Source organism: Athene cunicularia (genome assembly GCF_003259725.1).
Source record: "Athene cunicularia isolate RWA chromosome 4 unlocalized genomic scaffold, athCun1 chr4_part1, whole genome shotgun sequence".
Taxonomy (NCBI): domain Eukaryota; kingdom Metazoa; phylum Chordata; class Aves; order Strigiformes; family Strigidae; genus Athene; species Athene cunicularia.
Genome location: NW_020799098.1, coordinates 36,126,245 through 36,152,805, shown reverse-complemented (window position 1 = coordinate 36,152,805; position 26,561 = coordinate 36,126,245). Strand labels below are relative to the sequence as shown.

General features: G+C 35.5%; 1 protein-coding gene across 1 annotated transcript in view; it reads left to right on the top strand.

The window, feature by feature from the left end:
* TENM3 (teneurin transmembrane protein 3) overlaps positions 1-26,561 on the top strand; it is an 829,296-nt gene that overhangs the window by 197,957 nt on the left and 604,778 nt on the right. Inside the window, exon 2 of the mRNA XM_026846573.1 lies at positions 21,015-21,170. The gene's annotated coding sequence lies outside the window, so the exon portion shown is untranslated. The remainder of the gene's footprint in view (positions 1-21,014; positions 21,171-26,561) is intronic.

Genomic DNA, 26,561 nt, shown 5'->3' with positions numbered 1-26,561 from the left:
AACAGATATATATATATATATATATATATATATATATATATGTATGTATATAGGCATACAGTTCTGCAGAGCTGAACTTTTTCCCAGATATATACCCCAAATACGAATTACAAAAGTGTAATACCTTTTACTAATATAATACAGAAGACTGATTCTCTGTGACGTGGAACTTCTTGCCATGGATTGGTTTAGATACTCAAACTTTACATGGTTCAAAAATCAGCTGAACAAATTTGAGAAAGAAAAGTATCAACAGTTAGCAAAGACTGCTGAGTTGTAACTTGCAGAAGGCTGGGAACATATAGGATAGTGTGACAGCATGCTCACCCTGTAGCTCTTCTTTCACTCTTTTCCTGGAAGCAGGAGGCATGATCAGCCTTCCTTGGAAGATATACATAACACGTAATATTATAATGAATGATTGGAATTCATTTTTGCAGTGCTGTTTTTAATCCTTCAAAGCTACAGCTGTCGGTATTGAAATTTTATTTCATGCTTCCCCTTCTGGAATAATCAGACAATGCCACTTGTTAATAGGTAATCTTGCATATTGATATCCCTGCAATACAGTGAAATGTGAGGGTATGTAATAGGTAATTGTTAAAGACATTTAAAGTTTATAGTGATACAGATGAAATTTTAGGTGGGAACGCAGGAGTGGGTAGTACATGAAAATATTGCTGGACCTGTGGAATATGAGTGACACTTTAGGTAAAGTTTTATAGACTGCATAGATTCTGTATTGTTCCCTGATCACAGAAGCAATTTTTTATCTGAGAGGAGTGAAGAAGGAATATTTTTAAAACACAAGGCTAAGATTTTGAGAAAGTGGGAAAGGGACATGAGATTATGCACAAAGAGATCTGGAGGGTGCCAAGTGTCATATATGTGCTCAGCTAGAAAATGCATGTCATAGTTTTAATTCTTAACAAGACGATTAGGATGCATGGAGCCAATTTACATTTTCATGACGACAATGATACTACATATCCAGGTGGATATTTAAATAAGATAGGGATATTTGGAAGTTTTATTCATACCTTCAGGATTTATTAAATAGTTCTTTAAAATTTTAACCACTTATATTGGGAGATCCACATATTTCAGTAGGAACTACGTTTGTGCAGTATTTTGGTTGTTCCGCTAGCGTGACAAGGTAAATCTTTCTCAGAAAACCATAACAACAGAGGAAAAAAGTATCTCCAACAGAGGCAGCTAGACATTTGCACAAGCTGAAACAAAGTGGCTGAATGTACTTAGTGATATAGTAGTATCAGAGATACCATTCAGGAACTCCTGTGATACACAACTGAAATCCTAGGTTTGATTTTACTTACTGTACTGCTGTAACACTATCTAGGCTGATGGCCCCAAAGAAGAGAGGTAGGCTATAAATACATTGCTATAATCTTATTCATTGTACTTATGCTAATTAGTAAATGTAGAAAAAAACATTAAAAGACTAGAAATTACCTAATTAAGATTTATAAGTAACAGGATCAAACTAAAAATAATTTCTAAACACAAAAGGATCCTTGACATTCCTTTAAAAAAGATAACACACATTTGCACTGAATTTTCAAGGGCCTGGAAAATAAATCCTTGGACTACAACCTTTTTTCATTAAGTTGAAAGAAAGGAACTTAAGAACTCAATGTAATTTCTATCAAGACCTCTGTGTTTGTACACATTTTGAATAAAAATTCAGTTTGCTTTCCTCCAAGCGGGGTATTTTAAAGGTATGGTCTGGAGAATGAAACAATGAGCATGGTGTTGATAGAAATGGTAGATTAAAAAAAAGATATTTCAAGGTTAATATGTTCTTATGTTTTTGATTCAGCAATTCAAAGACAGAAATCTCTTTTATAATTGTTAAGTAGTACCTGTTCAAAATAAAATCAGTTATGCTCATCTCCTAGATGTATTCTGAAATACTTTATAAAAACCAAACATTTTTCTATCAATTTCTAATAGCTACATTCTTTTGGATGGAAACAATATGAGTCTATTTTTATTTTCATTAGATGCTACAATCAAAGATCTTAATAAGTGTTCAGAGAAGCATTGTCATTTTAATATAAGAACTAATGAAGAGAATGAAGTATTTCCATAGTGACAGTGAAAAAAGACTGAAAATATTTTAATTTCTTTAATCTACATTTTTGTTGCCCTCTCTGCAACCCAAAAAGCAGCTGACATCCATTTTTAGGAAAATTCAGTTGAATATATTGAAGTTCCTCTTTAAAACAATCTCACTCTTTTCATCTGTCAGGTGAAATTTTAAGCTTTTTAGAGTAGAATCGCTCCCAATTAAAAAGCAACATATACTGGCAGCCAAGAGCCATATCAGCTGATTTGTTGCAGCAGTTCCCCAGGTCTAGGGAAATACTGCAACCTTTCATTTATTCTAGTTTGATAACTATTTGGATCATGAACTTTTAATAGCAAGTGCTCTGTAAGTTATTGCTAGACACTGAAAACCCTCATATCTTGGCTTATCTCTAAAATCATCAGTCTTTTCAGTGCAATCATATGGGGATATGTTTCATGCTAAGGACACATTACATGAAAAAAAATTGTAGATTTGTGTTAGTTGCAGACATAAAGTCGTTTCAGAAGAAGCAGATGAAAATTATTTCTATGATACAATCACATACAAAATTACCTTTTGTGATTAAAAACAAAGAAGTGCATCAAGGGAGAACTTATCTATTTTATTAAAAAATGGAAAAGAGAAAGACATGGATTTGTGTAAGAGTAATATTTAAAAATTTAAGTATTTTTGCATATACATGTGGAAACATGCGTTAGCATTATTATATGAAAGAAATATCCACTAAGCCTGTTTTTGGGTACATCATTTATTAAGAATATTTACTGAAATCCTTTGCAAAGTAATTTCTGGTTTTGCTTCTCTTATAAATTATAAGGCTATCAATAGCTTGTAAAAATAAATAATGTCTCCAATCAGTTCACTGGATAAATATTGTTTATCCAAGATCTCACTTCAGCTATGGAATTATAAAAGGTATACTGCTGTAACTACAATAACTACTGTAATTATATTGTAAATAAGACAGAACTTGTGTATCCAGTTCCTTCAAATTTCTCCAAGGGCTATAATGATTTGGGGAGCTTTCATTGTACTGTAGTGGCAAAGTATATTTTATTCATTCAAAGCCTATTAAAAAGACAATGGCAGAAGTATAAAGCCACACTGTATAACCATCTGAATTATACAATAAGTATCTTTCCATCAGCAAACAATATACCATTATGTAAAATTTCCTTTTCTCCAAAACCAAAATCTATTTTCTGTAGTGTTTCTTTCAGTTTTGGATTATTAACACACATTCTTCCTAACTTTGGTGGATAAACAGGCTTGGCTTGTTTAGCCATTTCTGATAGTGAGACTTAGAGCTTTGATTTGATTCTGATCCCTCAACACACATTGTGTGTTCAGGGATGTGTAAATTTGAATCTGGAGGTTGCCTGATGACTTCTAAGTAAACAGGAATTTATGCAGGCACCAGCATTCTTGTAATTATTTTGTTGGTTATCTTGCTGGATCACATATAAGAAACACAAGAATAATCTAAGAAGTAAGCATATATGCAAATACGTTACCATAGAAAACTGTTTTTCTTTTATCTCTGTAATCTATAGATTATAAAGTGGGTTTCATTATTTCAGTGGTTGTAGTAACAGCTTTGGCTAGGACACCAAGAGCCCATCAGTTTTCCTTGTAAAAGTGTCTAAAAAACAGCTCAGAAGATTCTGGAAGATTCACCCTGCGTGTGGCATTGCTTTCAGATTCTCCCCTTAGGTAATGTAGATTATATGTCAATAACAAATCATATCTCTGAAATCTTCAGGAGTTACAGCTTCTTGGGTTTTGGTTCGCCCATAGTTTTTCACAGTTCTTTCAGTTCACCTGTGTTCACACCTCTGCCTTCTTCCCTAGTAGAATCTCTTTTTGAGGAGTTTGTTTCCCCCTGTAGAGTGTTGCCCAAAGAGGGTATTGGAATTTGGGTGCTCCCTTCCCCCCAGCCTATTTTTCCATTCTCTCTGCCAACATCATGTTCTTTTGTGCATCCCAGTATCTGAGGTTTAAAGAAAAATGCTTATCTTTTTCATGTTTTCCTCTTCTGTGAATTCTGGCTGTCTCTTAATAGAAAGATATAAGTTGTATATACAACTACCTAAGCAGAAAAAAATACCTATAGCCATCTTCAGGAATCTCTACTACACATCCTCTAATGTTCACATACTGCTTCTACTGCATATTCCCCAAAATTTGAGGGCCACCTGCATAAATTCATCACCTTTCATCTCTGCAGTTACTAGAACATTACATAAATCTGGAAACATAACAATGGTAGGCAGCTACCAGACCGCAACAACACTAAGTTGCTTTAACATTTTTCCACTTGCAATTGCTTTTTGAACCACTCTATCATCAAGAGCAGAAATCCCACCTTCCTCTATCACAGCTCCTGCACACAGAAAAGCAAAAAACAGGTGTGTCCTTCATAGCTTGTCCTACATTACCATGGTGTTTCCTCTTTTAAACGGATTTCCTAGTTTTTCTTTTAGGTAGATGTAACTCACTTGTGCATCACAGACTTAGGTCAAAATTGCTTTAGGATAGATATGCTTTCTGCCTAAAAATTGAGAGTTCATTAATTAAATTTATTTTTTAAAAAACAAGCTTAAGAGTCCTAATGGTTTTGAAATATAAATAGTCTACAAAACTTATACAAGTATCTTCTATTATCTTGTCTATGAAAATTAAAGACCTGCCACAGCTAATGACACCACATACTAGCAATGTACAGCTTCTTTAGTTTCCTTTCTTCTTTACCTTGATAGAATTCTTTTAACAGAAACTTAGTATTAACATTCTTTTTTGAACATGCTGCTAGAACATGTATTTTAAGATAACTGACTCTTCTTTGTATGAAGAACAAAGTCTTATTTTATTATTTGCAGATATAGTGCTTTGCAGGTGAGAAAGTCTAAACAATGTGAATGTTTTAAATATTTTCTTTATTTGTCTGTCATCCCTTTCCACCTAATTTTTTTTTCCCTTAGAGGACACTTCAAGAAACTGAGATACTTGCTATGTCAAAAGATCCTAGCAATGTCCTCTCTCATTGGTATAATTATAACCCTATAGAAGGGGAAGAATTTTAATGCACAACAGTTTATCACAAGAGACATCAACAAACTTATTCATATTAGTACATGAGTAAATTAGCCCTGTGCATTCCATATGAATAGTGCTGTCACAGGATGTAAATATAAAATAAATGTGATATGCACTGAAATCGTATTAGGCTCAAACAAGTACTCTAATTGTGCAAGTAAAAAGAACTGCTGTAACAAGGGGCCTTGGTGCCTGCAGGCAAGTCTTTGATTCTGTACCTTTCCGTCTTGTAACATTCTGCAGTGGATATCCTTGTCGTCTTTCTCTGCACAACTTAAAAAAGTCCTCTAATAATTAAAAAAGGCAAGAATAGTATCACCTTAGCTACCATTGTAGAACAGATTCCTTTACTGTGGATATCACTTAAAATAAGCTAAAAAATTAGGTGGTAAAAGTAGTCACTCTTGCAAAACTAAATGAACATACTTAAAGAACAGAATTTATAATGGATACCAAAAGGGTGCTTTGATAAATAGATATGATCTTTGATAAATTAAACAGATTTATTTAAAAATCAGATATTATCAAAGTCAAACTTCACATACATGATTATCCTTAATCAAATGGCAGTAAGTGGCCTCCTGATTTCATCTCAGCTAATACAGCCAGAACATCCAATACAAAAAAAAAAACCAGTCTGCAGGGTGAATTTTGAATATGAGCAACACTGTCCAATGTGCTATGAACTGCTCTCCTTTGCAAGGGCAAGATTACATATATTCATCGTGCCTTGATATTGCGGCAGTGTGCAAAGCAAGAAGGGAATCCCAATAGAACTCTGATTTCTTCATTAATTTCTAGCCAATTTACCAGGTTAATTCAAAAGTACTTATGTATTAAGTCCCTTAAAAAAAAAAAAAAGAGAGAGATGAACATTAATAACTCTCAAATCTGCATGATATCCAGTTTTATTCAGTGATGTCAACCAGATTCTCTACTACTCAATAAGCGTGTATCAGCTCAAGTGAGATCTGACGTATAACAGATATGAACTACACTGACTAGTGAGTAAAAGCCTGTATGTATTTGATTGATATGGCCCTACTGCCAGTTCTCACAGAATTTTATTTTTTTTTTTTAATTTGCTCTTATGTAGCTTCTCCAAACACAGGAAGGGTCATGGATTTATCTTTCTTCTTGTGTAGCTTTAATTGGATAGCTAGAACCTGTAGGAATACGTACAGTGTTGTTCACAGTGCGAATGAAAACAGATGAAAATTAGTTATGATTCCACTTGCAATTTGTGCCAGCTGATTGTAGACTAAGTAGTATGCTATACAATCTAAATGTCAACTGGGGAGCATGAATAAGTGCTGTACGAGACAATACCACAGTGCTGTCCGCTACTGCATCTGAAATAGTGGAAGCCCCCCATGTTGTCTTCTACAGGTGACATCCTGAAAGTTCAAGGACAGGCCTGCTTAGGACAGCAGACACCAACTAACATGACTAGGTTTTGTCGCATTCATTCTTGTGTACATGTTTTATGCTAGGGCTTTTACTGCACATTTGTCTATATTCTGTTTTAGGTGCATCCACTATGTCACCTTTTGTTTTTCTTTCAAAAAAATGTAATGTGCGTCTGTTAACATTTAAGATGTAGAATCATAAATGTACATAGTAATTTCAAAACCTACAAATCCTAATATTTCTATACTGCATAGATCACACGCCAAAGGAAGTTCTGCGAGATCTCAGGTCAGAGATACTAAAATGAAAGTCACTGCTCTGGTGAGGCCCTCTGATTACTACCCCTTATTGGTTATCCAGGCAGGTAACAATGAGTTGGTACAGAAAAGTCTTAAGTCACTCAAAAAGATATTCAAAGCACTGGGGTGGCTAGTTGAAGGCTCGGGAGCTCAGGTCATGTTTTCGTCAATCCCTCAAGTGGAAGGGAAAACCACTGAGAGAGGGTGGAAAACACATCTGATTAACACGTGGCTCAGACTGGTGCCACCATTGGAATTTGGTGTTCTTTGACCATGACAAGGTTTATAAGGCACCTGGTCTGCTGGCAAAAAATGCGACAGGTGGGATGCAGCTGTCCCAGAGGGGGAAAAGGATTCTGGGGCAGGAGTTAGCAGGGCTTATTGACAGGGCTTTAAACTAGATGTGAGGAGGGATGGGGAGATAAATGGGCATGTTAGGAACAACCTCAAGGGAAGCATGCCAAGGCTTGAAGAATGGTGGACTGGTGAAGGCTCTCCCTCTGCCACTTCATCTGAGAGAAGGGAAAGATGTTTAGGAACTGTGGAAGTGTCTGGTAGGGGATGGGGCCCATGCTCACAAAAAGGTGTTGGGATTCACTAGCTCACCTCAAGTGCATCAATACCAATGCACGCAGTATGAGCAACAGGGGGAGCTTGAGGCCGTGATGCAGCATGAGAACTATGACATAGTAGCTATAACAGAAAGGGGGTGGGATGCCTCACACAACTGGAGTGCTGCAATAGATGCTACGAACTCTTCAGGAAGGACAGACAGGGAAGGAGAGGTAGTGGAGTGGCCCTGTATGTAAGAGAATGATATGACAGCTCAAAAACCATGTATAGTGATAATGGGGATGAGAGTGTGTGGATTAGGTTAAGGGCCATTAAAGCAGATCTTGCTGTGGGAGTCTGCTTTACACCCCCAAGGAACAAGTTACAGGACAAGAGGTATTGGCATCAAATTGTGCCAGGGAAGGTTTAGACTGGATATTGGGAATAATTTCTTTACAGAACAGGTTGTCAGGTGCTGGAATGGGCTGCTGAGGGCAGTGGTGGAGTCCCCATCCCTGGAGGTGTTTAAGAGTAGAGTCGACATAGCGCTGAGGGATATGGTGGAGTTGGGAACTGTCAGTGTTAGGTTAATGGTTGGACTGGATGATCTTCAAGGTCTTTTCCAACCTAGACGATTCTGTGATCCAGATAGCCCCCAGCTGCCTTTGTAGTCATAGCAGAATTTTGGATGCTATGACTGACAAACAACATGGCTGTATAACAGTCCATTTTGTACAAGTAGGTAGAGAACAAGAATTAAATGTCAGGTAAATCAAAAAAGCCTCTTTTTTTCTCCCCCCAAAAAAATCTCATGCTTCTCCTGTTTCTCGTGCTATTTTAATTTAAGGTGCAGAGGGGGGAAGGTACAAAACCTCAGTTCAAATTATTCAGAGCAAACAGGAATGTTATTACTGATTTATCCAACTGCTGTGTTTCCGCATGTCATTTGCTCTTTCCATCTTTTTCATTATAATCTAAAAAATAGAGTAATTATTTTGTTAAGAAGGGGAGCAACTAGAAATAAAACGTTTCTTTGTATTCCTTGTGCAGCCTTATTATATATAATAATGAAGAGTGTCTATCGAAATTTGCATTCGCAAGACTAAGGGAATTCAGAGCCAGAAATTAAATTAGAAGTTGTTGTAGGTCCCTTATTCACATAGTTGCAAAGTGTGAGTAGTATTGCACAAACTCTTTGCACATTTTTTGTAATATTTATTTAGTTGGTTTTATCTGGATTGTAAATGTACTTAACATTTAGATCCAACCCTTGAAGTACAGATGTAGTATTACTTATTCTGGTGAAACTATATATTTATTAAAAATATTTTTAAAGCATTTCTTTTTGTTTGTCATCTTGTGTTCCATTTCTTGCATTCCAAAAGGTCATTTCAGTGTACCTATTATTTCCGGGTTTTATGTTTTGATCCAAGGGTTTTCTTTGCTTAAGTACACAGTAAAACATAAACAATCTCCTTCCATTTCCTTCTTCTACTTGTATCTCTTGCCTTCTCTCAGTATGAGCAGCGCTAGGAAAAAAAAAAAACAAAAAAAACAAACAGTGCACTAGGGAACAACTCTTCTTCAGACTTCAGTTATTTATTCAGTTGCTTAAATATATACATAAGTTGAAGTTGAAGTATTGAGAAGTCCCATGAAAAAAGTTGTTTCTCATGAGCTTAAAGATATTTTAAGTTCTCTTCTAAGTTTTTTTTCTTGAATGTACCCTTTCCTATAAAACTCCTGTATACCACCTAGTAAAATCCTCTGTATTTTTTAAAAAACCTATAATTATTTATTATATAAAAATATCCCTCAAAGGAACTTTAAAGTTCTAAAATCAAGTGATCAGGAGTTACAAATACTAGAATTAAGTTTGTCAGTGTAAATTTTAGCTAGATGCTTTGAACATATCATGTTATACAGTCTTTAGCTACATGATTCCTTACTATTTTTTTCCAGATCATTTTTTATTCAGACCACAGGCTGGGATGACCAAGCAGCTTTTTGATATTTTGTTGGATCATCTTGGCACAGAGTGGCCCAAGACATTTCTGACTCTGCAGAGTTCTAAGTTTGTACTCAGTATAGTTATTACGTTCAGTCTAAACTTTTGTGTGGTACTCACCACTATTGTATGAGTTTCACACATTGCTATTAATTTAATGTCAAAACCCACCTATGGGGTAGGAGGTTATTATCCATATTTTTCATAGGAGCTGACATAGAGGGATGAGGCTGGGTGAAAGACTTGGGTAGCAAAGAGAAGGATTCACAAGGAATCCTAGTATATCTTCTTCACACTTACTCCAGAAACTGCATTGTCTAAAAGTTCTCAAGTTCCCTACAGTTTTATGAATAAGGTCTTCTCTGCACCCATTGTATGTGCACCACTACTTTGATTCTGATGGCACTGTACAATAAACTGGCACCATAAGACCGTGACAATTTCAGTACCTAGCTCATGCTCTTGTGCTAGCAGCACATATACTCTCTCTTAATCTGTAGATCAGCGCTAAGAGTCTGTCTATCCATATGTAATCTAGTAAGAAAGATAATACTTCCCTTTTACCTACCTCACATTAAAATATTCATCTGAAAATTTTAAGTGCCTAGCTTGGGCTTAAAAACTTCAGCTACAGTCAGAAATACAGGAAGTTATATTATTACAATGCTAAGCCTAAAATCCTCAGTGTCAGTCAAGCACAGGGGCTAAAGTAAAATAATCCACTGATCTGAGTACACAATTTAAGATGCTGACTCCTATTTGGAGTGAAAATCAGCCATATAGGTCTTTATATGTTCATGACACAGCTTAATATTACAACCACATCAACATTTGAAGTTGTAAATGTTCCTCATTCTTCAAATAGACAACAAAGTCTCAAGCCAGTTCCGTGGCCCCAGAAACAGAATACACCACTTGATACCAGCTCTGAGAAATAGTTTCAGGGGATGTGCAGTATCCTGTAGGAAGTCTATGGTAGGATATAAAATCCTTTTCTTTATAGCAGTAGTTTAATTAATTGAAAAAGCCTTTGTGATAACATCTGCTTTCCTTATTACACATTTTGCAACTTTTGCCAGAAATATGAGAAGAATCTAATAAGTGACAGCACCCTTCACTGATCTCCGTTCATACCCAGAGCACACTCCTTGCTCAGTAAGGCAGAAGAGCTGTGGCAAAACAGTATATAATCATGCAGATACAGAAAATGTCAAAATGAAGATGCCCAAGAATGAAAAAATCTCATTTCTCAGTGTTTGCTTTCACAAATGTAGTAATACTCCTTGAATTTTGTTTTAGCTTAGTTTGAGCTTTTCCTGTTCCTACAAGAGAGAGAAGTGAGTGGAATTGGTTGGGGGTTGTTGTGAGAAAGTAAGGAAGAGCTTGGTTTCACTTCTTAGAGTTTCAATAAAAGATACAGATGACATAAAGTCATGCTTTATTTCACTCTAGCTGTCAGGAAAGAATCTCTCTGAACTATTTTGGGGTTTGTGCCCTTTTTCAACATGTTGATGTGTTTTGGTTAGATTGCAAACAATGAACTGCAAATTACCATTGCCATTTTAAGCCAACTAAAGACTACAGAAAACAAACATTAAAACAATAATATTTAACAATAATTACATAAAAGTGTATTTGGTAATGAATTTGCTAGCTAACTATATGGCTAACTTCAGAATCAATCAAGAATTTCCTTGGACTTTACTTAATCAGGTGACATAGAATTTAAGTACATGAAGTGTGATAAATATAAGCTGTCTTGATGAAGATCGCTCTGTTGACTTAGCGACTGAATAAGAGGAGCTGTAGTAACAAATATGTACATAGATATTTTTAAGTAGAAATCAAGCAGCCTATTAGAATTAGCAACAGAAAGCTTTTAGGTGTAGCACTCTCCTTAGTAATATACAGTGAGCAGAAGCAGTGTCATGCACATGGAAAGACATTATCACACTTGCTATGAGCCACAGGGTATAGGCAATAGAAGATAATTTTTCTATTTTTCATTATTGCTTTACACTTCTAAGTGATGCAAATAAAATGCTGAATGTTGCATGCATTTAGTTTAGTTTTTATTTCACTCTTCTGGTGTACAAAGATGCTATTTTTTCTTTGTTTTAGTCAAAGTGAACATCCTATTAGGCTATTTTTATTTTGATTCACTGAGAAGACAGTTTACAGACTTGACTCCAGTGAGGAGGAGGAGCAGATACTCTTGCAGATTACTGCTTGACTAAAAAACAGTTTCACCATCATCATTCAGATCACTTTGTTTTAAATCCATAATGTGAACTACATGTTTTGCTCCATTGTCTAGACACAGAGATATATACAGAAACAGCATACAGAAAAGAAACAGTGACTTTCTAGTGAATATTTTCTGCCCACATGACTACTTTGCAAGATCAATTATAGTGCTATGATCCTTAATCATGACTCATAAAGCTGGGGTAGCCTGTGAACCAGCAGTTTGATACTTGGCAACAAATGAGATACAACTGTAAAAAAGACTGCTACATTCAACTTGAAGACTTTTTCAAGGTTAGGTTGATTACAACTTTGCTTTTCCAAGCCTTCAGAAAAATCTCTCCCACTAAGCACTGATGCTATGAAGACACAGAATTAACAAGGTTCAGTTTGACTTTGGTCTGTGACCAAGTTTATCAACTATAATAAGTAAATGAAGTGTATTTCTGCTTATTGAATTAGTTTAATTTATTTAAAAAAGAAAAAAAACACAACAAAACAAAACAAAAAAACATTAAATTTGCTACTAGTTTACCAGTGCTTGTGGTATTAATGTGCATGAGTAGAGGATAAGTTGCAACAGCTTTCCTCAAATGTTTCAGGTTTCACTATTGCTAGGAAAAGGGATTATGTTGTGGTTTGCTGAAGGATACTTCTACAGCCAGAGGAGAACACAGTACTGCTTGGAAGGCCATGTGCCAATGAATTCAAGTTCCTGCAGTATTCAGTTTAAGCAGATGTGGGGGGAAAAATAAAACAAACAACCTAAACTTAATTCTGGTACAGTATTTCAACTAAGGTATTGTTTAAATCAAGGGGGATTTAATCAGCATTTTCTAGACTAATCATAAAGGCCAGCAGTAAAAGTGCCAAGTACAACTCTGCCCATTATGAAAAGATAGAATTTTCCCTCCGGTTCAACATTCAGGTGAAAAATGGCTAAAATAAGCACAAACTTTTTCACAACTCTGAATTAATTAAAAAAAAAATATTACTCTTGTGCCCTGATCTTTATCACATGTCTTTGCCCCAGTCTGTCTTCAATCATCCCACCATCCAGACCTGCTACTTAAATAAGTAGTCTCTTTGCAGTAGTGGAGAGGCAGGACATTTTCTTCCTGGTTTAAAAAAAAAAAAAAAAAAAAAAAAAAAAATTAGAAGGAAGGGGGCAGAATTTTCATAGATTCCAGAAAGGGAATACATAAGGTAGGGATGGAACACATAAATTGAGATCAGGATATGCTCCCAAGGATGCAGAGAGACCTGGATCCCTGAATTACAGCCTGCAACTTAGGAAGAAATCTCCTAGGGGCAGGTTAATTCTTCTAGCAAGTTAAGTGAGCTGGCAAGTGTGCAAAAAAGATGCTCACATGTTCACCAACATGTCAGTGTCCAGAGGGATATCATTATATTGCAGTAAGTGGTCCTATTGCAAAGTTTGGGATTTTTTTATTTTGTTACCTGGAAAGACAAAGGGTATTACACTGCCCTGACTTGTATTTGCTGGTGAAGAAAAGTGACTTTAACAAGGTCTTTATTTTTCTCCCTTTAATACCTCAGCCAGCCAATCCAAGTGGGAAAATGCTAATTTATTACTCTTTTCTGGCTTACTGTTGTTAAGGCAATGCACCAACAGCAATTGAAATGATTCAAGGGTGCTAAATAGTAGCACAGAAAAGCAGTGGTGACCTTGCTTGATCTTCTTGATTATAAAACTAGGAAACATTTCAGATTTGATGTCTCTGCTCAGTTAAACTTCATCTTTAAATCTAAGGGGGAGATTTATGTTTGAAGACATCATATTTGTTTTGAAGGTTTGCTTACCTGTTAGAAAATGATCTCTGACAAGGTGTTCTTTTTGTCTGTGAGAGCCACTGAAAGTGGGCAGCAGAAAGTCACTTTTATTATAATATATGAAGCAGAACAGGAAAGACTAAGCTAAGAATTGCAATCTGGTGCCAGGTTATTAAGCCCCATATGTTGCAGCCTACAAAAAGATGGTGCTACAGAGAAACATGTTCAGTGTGCTAAGTTTATAGGGGAAAGAACAGATAGCCATGGAAAGAGCTACTTTTCTGAGTTTATAGTTGAGGCTGCAGCAACCTTGTGATTCTGGACAGAAATGGTGCCACAGAAGCTTTTTGCAGTGAAGTGGAGTTAATGTGGAGAACAATTAACAGGTAGATATTTCTCAGAGTACCAAATATGTCCTGGTCATGCATATCCTACATATGCAAAGTTAAGGGGATTTTGATGGTGTCAGCAGAGAGATCATAAGGGAAAAAACAAAGAAACTGGAATTAATTCCAGTGCTGGTTTCACTTGCACACACTGTAGACTATCACTGTAGTACATAATAATATATCTCAATCTACCAGTCTGCTTCTGAGAAAAAAATTATACCTGTCATTTATTTTCCTATTATGACACTTTGCAAGCATGGCAAGAGTTCACTATGTTAAAGACTGTTCAAAGAGATAGCAGTAGAAATTAAATGTAATGATTATTCAGATTTCTGAAAAAAAAAATGTCCTTTAACATAGCTTTTCTGTTCTGCAGCAGAAGGGGTGGGTAGGGCAAGGCTACATCTCAATCCAGATCTTGTTCTTTCAGATGTAATTTAGTTTTTGTCCCACATTTCATCCCATGATCAACGAGATTCACATATATACACAAAGCTTGAGTATATACCTAGCCATCAAGAAAAAGAACGTAAATGGGGCGCACTTTTTTTTTGTGAACTTGCTACTTGCAGGGTAGATTATTATTTTTTCTTACAATATGACTTGTTGATATATGATGATGTAACTGGCCTCTGCTTTAAATAACTTCTATAAAAATGAATAAAATATCCAGGCAGTGATGTCTGGATCACTGCTTTCAGTACTAGACTGAAAGCCTCTGCCACAGCTGCTCTATCTAGCATTTTGAATTGTCATTTGTTTTTCTTCTGTAATGTTGTGTATCATCACTTCTAAATCAGTCATCACAAGACAGTTCATCTCTTTACTACAATTTCTACATTTACTGTGATAATGCTTTTAATTATAGGACACAAACTATTTCTTAACAAATTATTGCTATTTTAGGCACTCTTTGTAACCTTAAATAAATTTGTAGCATCTATTCAGGCCAGTATAAAGTACTTCTCCAGATGGCTTGATCATGACAGATAGCCTTATTTATTGTTATGACAGTACAGGGGCAAGCTGCACCTGTGGTCTCTTCCCCAGTCTGTCTTGCAGGCTTGTCTTTCAAGCGACAGACCTTACCAACACTTTTGCAGGATTGACTCCAGCAGTTGACCTAACTTTAGACTGTATCCTGGCTCTCAAATTCTTGCCCCTGTTTCATGTCAATTGGTGCCTTATTCATCCTTTATGCAACCTTTACAAGTGTTTCTTCAGATAGAATAAGCCACTGCTTCCCCTTTTATTTTACTGTTCTTAGTCTTGATCCTAGGACACTGCTCCCCTTTTTGATAGGGCAAACCTTGCAAGCCCAACTGTAAATTTTGATGTTTTCTTAATGACACATTTCTGTAAGATCTTGTGACAAATATCATAGTTATGAAGAGAATCTCTCTATAAAGTCATGTGTTATCCATTCCCTGAAGAAACACATCACAAGTACAGAAAAGGTTGAAGATCATAATAGGTTCTCTTGCCCAGGTCATTGGAACATGGCAGCATGACTGTGTACAAGTAAGCATGACACGTTACTTAAAACATGTTATTCTCTCACATTTAGGCAAGCCCAGCTACTTCATATGTAACTTCAAGTGTTTCTGTACAACCTTGTTGCATTCTCAGTATCTGTTTCGCATTGTTTTTCCCATGCTGGATTAATCTCTTCCTGTGTACATGATATTTAACATTTTAATACCTTTTTGATCTTTTTTTTTTTTTTTTTTAAATCCTGTTAATCTAGATGAAGACAGACAGAAATATCTCCATTAATTGTTCGTCCAATTCTCTCTTCATAAGTCTTGGTATTTCTGTACTATATCTTATCTATGATAATTGATTTTGCTAGCAAGCAGTGTTTTAGCAAGCCAGCAAGCCAGAATGATATCACTCTGCCAGACTGAAGAACACAGTGTTTATAAAATGTTATAGATATGTCCTTTGTCCCCTACAATTAATAAACATGTTTATATTAAAACAATATAATGAGAAGAGTACCATAATGTTAACTTCTTCAGTGCTTAACAATGCAATAATGTAATGAAACAAAACAAAATTTCTTCAATCAATAATAAAGAAAATACAAATTTTGATGCATTTTCTTTTGCTAACATAGAAAGTGAGATTAGGAGAGTTAAGAAAAGGTTGACAGAGGGGCTAACTGAATAGCAAAATGAGGCAGCAAAATGCTGAAACCAAAGTTATCACATACAGCTGCATCCTAATTTAAAACAAACTCTTCTCTTATTCATTAGAGTCAGCAGTGGTTATTATTTTGACAGTAGAAAACATTGTGGTACTCCTGTCTGATTAATAACTTCCATTTGCAATCTGGGTGTTGCTGACTACAATGGAATCATTTTCAAAGTGACTCCAATGCTGTATGATAAATGGATGGATTTCAGGAAGAGGGCTTGATCCATAGACAATGCTAGCCATGGAGAAATTGTGTTTTGTTTTGCTACTACTAAACCTCATTTATATTTACATTCATTTTTCTTTATAATTTTATATTTTTCAGTGTCTTCTTATACATTTCTATAGAGCTTTTGCATAAATATTTATCTGACATCACTACCATTTCTGCAGAAACTGCTGAAGATTACAAATGTTAATAGGGGTTAAAAGCTAGATACTATGTTCATTGGCTTATCTCCACCCCTTGTATAAACATATTGATATTCAGCTTTAATTTTAGATTCTTACAGTGTTTTTCAAGAGTAGTCATCTTGATGCTTCATCAGTTAACAAAGAATGCACTATGGTCCTCAAATTCCAAACACATATTTGCTTTCTAGATTGAATGGCAAGTATATATGCTGCAGGCTTCTCTGCTCTGACCACACATCTAAGTTTACTTATAGGAAACTCTCAGAAATCTTATTGAACTGTTAGTTTATCTGTAACCAGAGGAAATAACATATACATGGTGGGAAATGGATCAAAATTGAATTGTTGAAAAAAAAAAAAAAAAAAAAAAAAAAAAAAAAGTGTAAAGTATTAACTATATGAAAGACAATAAATACTTAAATATAAATAGGAAAATATTTAGCTTTTGGGAACAGGAAAGGCACTAATCAGTAGCAACAGGAATCAGAAGCTCCACAACAATACTGTCCATCAGCATTTGGCTAGTGTTCTAAAAGTTGGGAAATGCTTGTCCATACCTCCTGTTAAACATTTATCTGCAAATTTAGATGTTAATGTTACACTGAAATTTAATTACTAGGCCCCTCTGAAAATCAAACTTTAGAACGTAGATAAATATTCATCAACATGCCCAGGTTGGGAGCCTTGGTGCTCAATGCTCCCCTATAATGAGCAGAAAGATAGAAACTTTTAAGTCTGATTTCATCTCTGGAGATGCCTTTCCCTTTCTCTTTTGACCACAGAGGAAATTTTGGACAAGACTTCAAGCTTTCAACTTTCAATAAAGGGTTCAAAGTTGTCCAGGAGAGTGCCTGAAGTAATTTTAGTCTTGCTCCTCTTTCTGGTTGTCTGTGCAATATAATTTAATTGCTGTATCATGCTCTTCATTGTTAAGAAACATTTTATCATCCTTTTCATGTGAATTCATCTAGCTATAAAAGTTATTTTAATGATAATACATGATACCATGTGGTTCTCGGCAAGTTTTGTGTCAAATATTTAGTACAGCTGCGTTGACATTCTGCCAGGCTATTGGTGAGAGCTGTTTGTAAGAAGTCTTGTTGTTGAATCTGATTCCGTTTAAGGCAGGTCACAAATCTCAGTCACAGTTCATCAGATCATCCAGATTTTATTGTCTGAGTTATCCTCTTTTATGGCTGGCTTCCAAAGCAGCATAGTGGAGTGTGAGTTTAGAAGAGGCAAACTAGAAAACACGAAGCAAAGGACTGAGAAGGCACCATGCTGCTAACATGCAATCCATACTTCACTAGGTAGTCCTCTGGTTCAGTTCTTGATATTGTCCCTTGTGAATAGCAGTAAATTAAACCGTTACAAAATTCATATAGTTATTTAGAGGTTGTGGTGTTGACCCTGGCTGGACACTAGGTGCCCACCAAAGCAACTCTATCACTCCCCCTCCTCATCTGGACAGGGGAGAAAAAATATAAGCTTATGGGTCAAGATAAGGGCAAGTGGAGATCATTTGCCAATTACTGTCATGGGCAAAACCAGACTCGACTTGGGGGAAAATTAATTATTACCAATCAAATCACTGTGGCATAATAAATAAAACCAAATCTTTAAACACCTTTCCCCCCCCACCACCCCCTTCTTCGCAGGCTCAGATTTACTGCTGATTTTCTCTGCCTCCTTCCCTCCAGCAGCACAGGGGGACATGGTGAATGGGGGTTGTGGTCAGTTCATCACACACTGTCTCTTCTGCTCCTTGTCTCTGCCACTCCTTCCTCCTCACACTCTTCCCCTGCTCCAGCATGGGGGACTTTCTCATGGAAGACTGTCCTTCATGAAATTCTCTGATGTGAGTCCTTCCTGCAGGCTGCGGTTTTTCATTAACTGCTCCAGCGTGGGTCCCTTCCACAGAGCTCAGTCCTTCAGGAACAGACTGCTCCAGCGTGGGGCTCCTACAGGGCCACAAGTCCTGCCAGAAAACCTGCTCTAGCATGGGCTTCTCTCTCCATAGGGCCACAGGTCCTGCCAGGAGCCTGCTCCAGCACACGCTTCTCACAGGGTCACAGCCTCCTTCAGGCATCCACCTGCTCTGGCGTGGGGCCCTCCACGGGCTGCAGGTGGGTATCTGCTCCACCATTTTAATATCCATGGGCTGCAGGGGCACAGTGTGCCTCACCATGGTCTCCATCACAGGCCGCAGGGGAATCTGGCACCTGGAGCACCCCCTCCTGCTCCTCCTTCACTGATCTTGGTGTCTGCAGAGTTGTTTCTCTCACATATTCTCACTCCTTACTCTGGCTGGCGTTGCCTTGACCAGCAGTGGGTCCATCTTGAAGCTGGCTGTCATTGGCACTATTGGACATAGGGGAAGCTTCTAGCAGCTTCTCACAGAAACCACCCTTGTAATCCCTCCTCTTCCAAAACCTTGCCACGCAAACTCAATATAGAGGAACAAAGATTCTCTGTCTGTTCTAGAGTTTAGTGTGTCTATTATCTCTGCCATCCTCTTAATCAAGAGAAGCAGCTGACAAGAATTGTGCTATGACTAGTAGGAGATTGCAGATAACAGGTCTCAGTACTTTCCTTCAGTTCAGAGAATACAAGTAACAAACTCTGGGTAAATTCCTTTCCCTTAACATTTAAAAATACCAGCCAACATTAAACATGTCCTTTCCTGAAATCTATGATCATGTGAAAAATAACTTAGGGCCATAGAGTAGATATCAGATTTAGTAAGATGCATATATCCATAGCAGTAGGATATACTTGCATTTTGCACTGTACTATGTCAGTAACAATTCACAGAATAAAAGTTAAAATTTTAAAACTCGTTTCAGTACTAACATTCTCAAGGGCGTATTGGTGTGTACTACCATCATATTTCACAGTCTAAATCTACTCACTGAAATTTCTAGTAAAGACAGTAATATTCCTAGTCAGTAAATTCTGGAGAGTGCTTCTATGTCTATTGTATAGCAAAAAATTCCTGGCTGAAAAAACTTGTGAGAAAGCATTTGGGCAAAAATTATTAGAAATTTATTAGTGACATTAACATAATTTTTTGGAATGACATTAACATAAATTTTTACCCACATTTTTCTGAATTACTTTAAAAGACTGATTGCTCCCTCACTATAGTATTAGTTTTATCACACACTGTTATTTAGAAAAAAACAAATTAAACAATCTACCAGCAATAGCTACAGGGGTTTTCAGTTGTATTTGCTGCTGGTTTTCATTACCCCTCAGGTATATTGATTAGGTAGGAAATTTATAGCATGTGTTTCTCAAACAAGTGTTGAAGAAAAATACCTGTCTCTTAAAGGTATTTACAAATAACTTAACAAAAGACTATGAAATATAAAAGCAATGAAGAAGGTCATAACACTTGTTCTGCTATTCTAGGATGCATAGTAAATCTTTTCCTCCTTTTGACATGCCTTCCCATTCTGCTCTTTTTCTGTCTAATAACCTTTATAATTATTATTAATTATATCATGTAATATATATGTTAGCTTTAGTCTTTCAATAATCTACAATATTTGTAACACTGAAACCCCATTTGTATGAGTATTTATTTCCATATTGGAGCTTACTTTTTTTTTTCTTGTCTAATCCTTCCTAGAGCAGTCTGTTTGTTGCTTTGGGTTTTTTATTAGTTCATTATATTTCTTATTTCAGCCATTGACAAACAAGTTGTTTCTTGTTCTCTAGAATGTAAACTTATTTCTCTAAATTTTACCCTTTTTCATGCCTGAGTTATTAGCTGACATGTTTATTTTCCAGACCATCCTTTTAAATTTGTTTTCCTTCCTTTAATTTATAAATGATATAATCAATTATTTATATATTATTTCCCTAGTGAGTCCTAGACAGAATATTTGATTGTCCTCAGATAAGTCATGCCACAAGCAAAGCTCTCTCGGGCAGCTGACACCAGTTAGTGCAGCTAGTTTTTGACCTCTCCTGAGACTTGACATGTCTAAGGGCAGCCAACAACTGCCTACATATTGTATCACTCAGTGAATGAAACTGATGCATTGTACGAGCACATTTTCCCCCTTTTGCTGAGCTTGCATTGTTTTGCCTACTTCATATGCAGTCAGAAGATAGCCTGGGAAAAAAAAAAAAAAAGGCTATGAAAGAGAAATACAATCTAACTTCAGCTGTGTAATAGCCTTCCTTTAACATCAGCTCAACATCAATAATTCGACGAGGATCTAATAATCACATTGGCATTCATACAACCTGGCTGAAATTTGAATTGTGTCCACACAGTATTACAGAATTGTCCACTTTTTCCAGGCAGACTTATATATATGAAAATACTTCTGTATTCTGAAGTACAAGCAAGAGATTTGTGCCCTTTGCATTGTTACTAATAATGTCCCATAGCTGTTCATTTTTTACTTTAAGAACTATTTTTATGAGTAGATGACATACTGTCTTCTAGCCTCTAATTAAAACTTATTTTTGGTCCTTAGGTGTAATGTCTACTCTTCTGAGATGAGCTCTTAATTAAAGCAGAGATCCTGAAAGTCCCACCTCTCAACAGTAATGATTGACATCCAAGGATTCATAATTTACACTAATTGAGCTTCCCATTTATACATTTTTCTGCAGCCAACTCATCAGAAAAGGTAGGAGAACAGACCAGCATAAGAAAAGCTATTTTGCTGTCATCTGTATTTTCCTGAGAGGGAAAACCTTGCAGAACTATTGAACATTTAGTACCATGGGTGTCAAACCTTCTCTTCAGGTTTTAGATGTAACATTTGCTTTACTATGAAAATTAGCATTTTTAATTCAGTGATGTATAGTTGAATAATGACACAGTATTCACTATTTAAAAACAAGACTACCTTATAAGTCAGTGGGCAATGCTTTGGATTGCAAATAGTATTACGTAGCAGCATAGACTTTCTGAGTAGAAGTTGTCTGGTATTAAAATGAGATATTTCACTCTGTGAGTAGTGTTTTATCCGTAAATGTTCCCTTAATTTTGACCCACAGTTGGAAGCAGAGATTATATAGTATTTATTAAGCAGTGTAGGATTCCATTTAGTACTTTAATAATAAACTTTGCATTTAATTTAACTCTATAGTATTGTGGAGTGAGTTTAAATTGAAGTCACTGAGTAAAGTCCAGTATTCCCAACTGAGCTGAAGTCCATTGAAACAAAAAATTACTGATAAGAACATGGTGGATGGATAGGAACAAAAAGGTATGGGAATGTATCAGAGAGATATTTGGCAGAGGAATTACATTGAAAATAGTATATAGGAAGTACTAGAAGCAGCCAAGGAAAAAAAAAATTGGAAATGAGGCCAAACATATGCCTCCATAAAGATTTATCTATGTTTTAAGCATTAATCCAGGGTACAATAATAACTTATTTGGTCTCAGAAATCAACTTTTTCTAACCATGCTTTTGTTTTACTGTCTGGATAATTTAGAACACTTTAAAATTAACTTGTTTATTACTTATTTATGGTGACTTATAACAAATTTCAGTGAAAATGGAGCTCTTGAAATTGGCATCAGACTTTCATGAAAGAAAACTATCCAATTTCAGTGTTTATACTTTACATTTACCTGGCATCTATACTCTTTCCTAGAAATGGGAAGAAGTCAAGGTGTGGGGGCAAAAAAAAATTGGATATTATATTTTGGGATTCTAAAACGGATCTGATGGTTTAATTTGGTGCTGCTAAGTTTGGGGGATAGAGGAATTACACTTACTTGGGGAAATATCCATACTGGAGAAGATTAAAGTATAAATGCTTACTGACAGATCCTTAAATCTGGAATAGAAACAGATCTAGCTGTTTGTATCTAGATGAAAAGTGAACAGATCTATGCAAAAAATGTAAACATATATATGTGTGCATTGGGGACTGTTTGACTTCTGAGATGTTTTATTCCTCAACTTCAGCACAAAGGCTATAGAGAAAAGGACTGAAAGGAAAACTAAATCCAGGATTATGTTAAAGCAGGTGCTGGACAGAAAGATGTCCCATACATATATCACAGTATCTTATATGCTGATACTGTCCCATCAGCAGTACACTGACTTTGCTACAGAAGAAAGCAAACTGGGAGTATGGGAGCAGAGTGACTTAGATTCCAGGCCTTCATATTTCTTCCAAGAAAAAATATGACAAAATGAAACAAAACTTGCATTTAGATTTAAGAGTACAGTGATGTAAGTGGAGACTAGGGAAAAAAATGGGAAATAAAGAATAAAGGACAAGAACAGTGGCTATTCAAAATGCCCTTCATATCTAGAATAACTTCATACTCTTACGATTCGTACAAAACTATTAGTAGATCTTTAATTTGAATGTAATTTCCTCTTCAGTGTGATGTAGCTCTTTGTCCAAAGTAACCCATTGCAAACTCATATTTATTGGTAACATTACTGTGGTTTCCATATTACATGTATGGAGACGTAGCATCTAGGTAATAAGTAAATCTTTATTGCCGGGCACTTGGAAAGAAAGTGTGGTCTGATTGACTACTTTGAAAAAGCTGAATTGTTTCAAACCCAGTTAGTTTCATAGAACTGAAAAGTTTTAACTTGTTAAGGAGAACAAAGATGCTCCTGTACTACATAATACAGCCAGTAGTCTGTCAAGGTCTATCTTTATTATCATGCTTTCAGAATTTGTGTATTTTTATACTTATGAAATGGGAAAAGCTCACTGTAAGTTTCACTAGACTGTATATATGTGGAAATATCTATTAACAGGAAACATGCATACATTCAGAGTGCTGGCAGCTGTTTTAAACTGTAGTTAATATGTGCTTTGTGCTAATTCAAAATAATAGTTCTAACTCTAACACCAGCTTTAAAGATCATAGCAAATGTCAGATCAACTGAGGCCAATGTATGCCTCTCGCTTATGATAGTCAATTAGACATTAATATAGGTATTTCATTTTGAATAGCTGCAACAATAAATTATTCACAGGGTAACATGGTGGAGCCTAGTCTCCTTTGGCTTTTGGAACCAGGAAAATAGCAGAACATCAGTCAAGTTAATAAAGTGTGCCCTTATTACACATTCTGCATCTGTACATAAACTGCCAGCATATGATCGAACACTGCAGCTGTTTCAGTTATATCACAGTCACATCATAGACATTTTATAGTCATAGCAGAGATAGAGTTGCAGGGACAACCCAGTCACCTTGCAGACATACAGAGTTCAGTGAAACCTTATTAAATTCCACCTTGATATTACATGAAACTGATAGCACATCTATTAGGTATCGTATATATAATTTCAGTGTTAAAATCGGTTTGTATGCAATCTGTATGCATTGCCTGTGTACCTTCTCAAGAAATCCAGGCTTCTGTTCACACAAAACTTCAGAGTTCCATGTTTGCATATTTTAATTTTGAATTCATAGTTGCTAAAAAAATAAAGGATTATTAAAAGCTGTGTTGTATGGCACACTTTCAGGCCATGTGAAGGCATTAATACAATATCTAATATTAATTAAAATAATTATAATATTAACTGGATTATTAAAGTGTGTTTTCATAGCTGTTGACACATTTTTCCATTTTACCTCATGGATGAGTGTTTCTTTTAAGTCAACGTTTTTTGCCATTGACTTTTACAAAAGTAGAATTTCACCTAGTCAATTTTTAGTAATAATTGGCCGTGTTTTAGGAACAACTGATTATGTTTTCTCTGTTATCATGTTTCAGTATGACAAACATACTGAGGGGGAGATCTTAGGAAGAAAGTGATTCAAGGAGTTATTGCTGAAATATATGTTTTAAGCATATCTTAATATTGAACATAGAATAGTTAACTACTATCTTGTAACAGAACTAAATTGGCAACCTCTTTGTCTGGAATTGTAAAGACACTATAACATCAGTCTCGATGTTGGTTTACTTTCCACATTAGATTTCACTACAACAGTGTAACTTTACAATTTAGGTAGATAAGCAGTACAACAGAATACAGGTAGCCAGCTAATCCAATATTTGAATCTTAGTAATCTTGCTAATTTTTGCAGGAATTAATAGCTGAAGTAAAATAAAGAAAAAGTTTACTTAAGGAACAACTCTAAAAAAAATACCACCTTGTGTTCTTAGCTAGTCTTCTTTAATCTGTTCTTCCCACTTTACAGATAAAGAAATGTGTATTTGCTCTGATAACTTTCAGTGCATGTACAAAAATAGAATAGGTTGTAAAACTAAAATATGTTAGGTGGGATAATAATCTATTATGATAACAGTCAAATTCCTTGTCATGTCATTAAGGGTTATGCTTTAATTAAGCAATAAGGCATGACAGGGTGTGAATTACAATGTAATAATTCTTGTCTAGTGTATTGTTAGGCAAGGGGCCAAAGGCCTAGTGTCATTGAATGCTGCAGGAATGAATTATTATGCTGTAATTTAAACAATGCAATATCGTATTGCAATAACTGTAAAATATTACATTTTAAATGAAAAAATACAAATTATAAATTTTCTATACTAAATTACTCCCCCAATAAACTATTTAATTGCCAAGGCTATCACAGAAAAGAGAGATTTTCTATTTCATACTGTATTTAGATTTAGATGACGATTAAACTCTAAAGACGATGTTTCTGGGAAATCTGAAGGATGCTATTTTGATAACATTTTTCCTAAAATAAACAAAAGACATACAGCTCTGAGGAACAAATGTTCCCTGAAGTCTTTCTTTTTATTGGACAGAACTGATGTACAACTCTTAAAATAAGAGCTTTGTGAAACTCCTTTAACCGAGGAGCCTTCCATTTAGGAAGGTTTTGTGGAGGTTTTGTTATTAACTTTAGTTTTTGAAAGCACAATTTTTTTCTTCCAGTTCTTCCTTATTGACACCTTTTCAGAAGACACCTCATTTATAAAGCACTTCAAATTCATCTCTCAGACTAATTGTTTTTAAAAATTGTATTTTCTATTTATTTTTTCCCTGATCATTGAAGGAGAAGTCAATAGGAAGAAGATACAGGATTGTGAGAGCTCCTATTATTTTTCTGTTACAAAGCATAAAATAAAACATACTGTAAATGTTGGAAATTTTGAAAAAAGGGATAAGCTCTGATACTTTTTAGCATTTTCATTGGTTATATGATATAGGTAGCCAAACTCATGTAGTTAAGTCTTACAATGTGTTGTATTTACTACTACTAAGAAATCATATCTTATTGTTCATTTTGCAAAGTTATTTCAGAGTTTTTACGTCTGACTGGAAAAGTTTCAGCAGGTTCCATAACTTAATTAAAATGTTTATGCATTTTCTTTCTTGAGAGAAATTGGAAGCGTCATCCATTGATGTATTTATTTGTTTGTATCTGAGCCACATCAGTCAGGTTAGTGGTCTCATAAAAAAACAACCCTTCTTCTAAGGGTTTCTTCTAAGTTGTGAGATTCAATAGAACTGGACTGAAATGTGGGTTTTTTTCTCATTATTTTACATTGCTTTTGTGGTAGTGATGTAAATCAGTACAGCTTCATGAAGTCATAGGTCTGCTGTACAGTATCACTCCAATCTAAATCTCTCTCTGTGTTAATGTTTTTTTCAGTTGCATTTTCATGTTCAATCTGAGGCTGAGTATTGCCTGATGCACTACTGAAAATCAGATATGGGATCTGAATTTGCAAGCTGCTGTTTGACTCCTTAGTTGATTGGAGTTTGTTGTTCTTAAGTAAAACCATAATTTTTCAGTTGACTTAATCGCATTGCAATTAATATACTTCCTTTCAGTGTTGCCATATTTACTGTGGCAATACTAGCAACCAATGTTTAATACTTTTTTTTTTTAATATCCTCACTTATGTACTGTAGTGTAGGTGTAGTAGTAATTATAGACCTCATGTAAGAAGAGAGTTAGTGTTTAGATAGGTACAGGAACAAATTTTTTCCATACCACTTGAATTAGAAGCAAATTTGCCTTCAAAGGATTCTTTGTACACTAAGAAAGTCTGTCACTATGACAGAGTTCACAGGAGGAAACAGTTGGTTTAATTTTCACAA